Source organism: Larimichthys crocea, chromosome XIV (assembly GCF_000972845.2).
Source record: "Larimichthys crocea isolate SSNF chromosome XIV, L_crocea_2.0, whole genome shotgun sequence".
Taxonomy (NCBI): domain Eukaryota; kingdom Metazoa; phylum Chordata; class Actinopteri; family Sciaenidae; genus Larimichthys; species Larimichthys crocea.
Genome location: NC_040024.1, coordinates 3,564,622 through 3,567,603, shown reverse-complemented (window position 1 = coordinate 3,567,603; position 2,982 = coordinate 3,564,622).

The window sequence follows — 2,982 nt, the reverse complement described above, 5'->3', positions numbered from 1 at the left end:
ACATGATAGATCCCTTGATTCTCTGTGATCGTCACGCCCCACAGACTTGTCACGGAACCTTGGAAATTCTCCCTGATCCTTAAGGACCACATGTTGATCCTCTGCTATTGTGACGTCTCCCACAGAGATTGTCAAAAAACCTGGCGTAGTCTCTGTGACCGCAGGGGAGTCCTAAACCATGGACGTACGTAGTCTCGTGGGCGTCCACACAGACTGTTCTAAACACCTGGCCGTATAGTCTCGTGATGTCCCCGCAGAATGTCTTAAAACCTGGCACGCAGTCTCTGTGGCGTCCCCACAGGACTGTCTAAAACACTGGACGTAGTCTCCGTGCAGTCCCCACAGACTGTATAAAACTGGACGTAGTCTTCGTTGAGGGTCCCCACAGATGTCTAAAAAACACTGGAGAGTTCCGTGGACGTACCCCACAGACTGTCTAAAACCTGGATGTATGTAGTCTCCGTGACGTCCCCACAGGCCTGTCTAAAACCTGGATGTAGTACCCATTGGCGTCCCCACCGACTGTCTAAAACCTAGACGTTAGTCTTGTGAGGTCCCCCACAGACTGTTTAAAACCTAGGACATCGTCTCCGTGCGGTCCCCACAGACTCTCTGACTGAAACCTGCGTATCTCCGGAGGTTCCCCCAAAGACTGTCTGGAAACCGACATAGTCTCCTGAAGGTCCCAAGACTGTCTAAAAACTGGACGTAGTCTCTGTGTACGTCCCCACCAGACTGTCTAAACCTGGACGTAGTCTCGTGTGTACTGGCAGATGTTTTTAAAACCTGGGACGTATAGTCTCGGTGATTGTCCCCACAGACTGTCTAACAACCGGACGTGTCTCTGGTGACGTCCCACAGACTGTCTAAAAACTGGAACGTAGGGGGGTGTTGTTTTTTTGTTTTGTTTTTTTTTTTTTTGGTTTTTTTTGTTTTTTTGTGTGTTTTGTTTTTTTTTTTTTTTTTTTTTTTTTTTTTTCTTTTTTTTTTTTTTTTTTTTTTTCTTTTTTTTTTATTTTTTCTTTTGTTTTTTTTTTTTTTTTCCCCCCCCACCCACCCACCCCCCCACCCCCCCCCCCCCCCCACTTTCCACACACCCACCACCCCCCCCCCCCCCCCCACCCCCCCCCCCCCCCCCCCCCCCCCACACCCCCCCCCATTTTTGTTTGGTTTTCTTTTTTTTTTTTTTTTTTTTTTTTTTTTTTTTTTTTTTTTTTTTTTTTTTTTTTTCTTTTTTTGTTGTGGGGTGACGCGTTCCCCGCAGACTGTTTAAAACCTGGACGTAGTTCTCTGTCTGGCGTTTAGACAGTCTGGGATATTAATAACTGTAACAAAAAAATGGTTCAATCATCTTTACATGGAGATTTAGCAAATTAATTGCAAAAACCAGATAATAACATAAAATAGGAATATAAAAAGCTCACCTATATGACGAGCTTGACACCTGACCCTAAGCTAACTATTCCGGTAAGAACAGTTCAGCCAGAACCGGAAGCTATAGAAAAAACGTTAAAAGAAAACACCACTTGTGATTATTTTTTGGTAGTTTACCAGCTGACATGTGCACTTTAACGAACAACTTATGCAGCAAGAGTCACCGCTTACCAACGTTAGCTCCCTTATCGGCTCTCAAACTTCGTCCACTCGGCCTTTGCGTGTTTTACCTTGACGTGTCCGAAAATGTGAGAGCTTCATGCAGCGAGCGCCCGGGGAAGAAAGTACGGCTAACTTTGACACCCATACGCTGCTGTGCCAGGTAGCTGAGGAGGGTCTAATCCGACCGACACGGGACAAGTAGTGATTTGAAAAAAACCACCAACCAAAAGACGGCGATCGGACGAAGGGGTGTCGGGTTGACGTGCGATAAAGTGACGCCACGACGGGTCGCCGGTTGTGTCTCGATAGTGTGTCTGCGGTTCTTGTCTTATTTCTCCCAGCTGCGTACGCCGACAGGAAATCTACAAGCTAGGCGGGGCTTACCATCTAAAACTAGCCTACAACCGTTCGCTCGCTGGTTTACACCCGGTCGACGCTATTTGGTCTCGGCTAGAACCGAGACAAGCTGGCTTGCAGTACCCGTCCCTGCTCGGCTTGTGTGTCAAGCTGACCAATCTCGGGACAGTATCAAACCACAAAGAAATAATATTCATATGGTTTAGATAGATAGATCAGAAAGACTGTAATAATCAACACTACCCAAGTTGAGTACTCTACTTTAAAATAATAATAATAAAATATTTGTTTGCTAATAGAGCAGGGAATACTTGAATATCCCAGGGGGGGGCTAAATCAAAACACTACCAATTTGAGTATATACTTTAAATACTAAAATATAATAATAATAATAATAATAATAAGCATAATAATTTCTGTCACCAAGGACACTTATACAAATAAATGAGAGTAAGACAGCAAATAAACAGAAAACAAACATACAACGACCCTAAAAGTATTATCAAAATTACAAGAATCCATTAAAAAACAGGTTATAAAATAGGACCATGCAATTGAATCAGATGGAAAAGGCTATTTTATAACAGGGGGTTTTAAGTGCAGGACTTGAATGTGAAGTTAGTTGTTCCTTATGACCAATATATTACTGTACTTTGTAACCATATATTTATAGTGATTTAGTTTAACTCCATATTGCGGGGGATCTTTTGATATTTATTATGTATGTCTATTAGTATGCAGATAGATTAGATAGATAGATAGAGAGATAGATAGATAGATAATAGATAGATCGATAGATAGATAGATTAATTTAAATATCTACAGAGGGATAATAATAAACACTCTAAAAGTAAAAAAAAAGTGCAGGGAGTTCAATATTGCAATAGAAGATACATATCTACTTGTGTAGCAGTTAATCCATGCTAAACACCATACAAAAAACTATATCAAAAGAAAAAAGAGAAGTTGACTGTAAGAAATAAAACACTGTTTTATACCTAACTAGAAATAACTATCTAATCTATATAT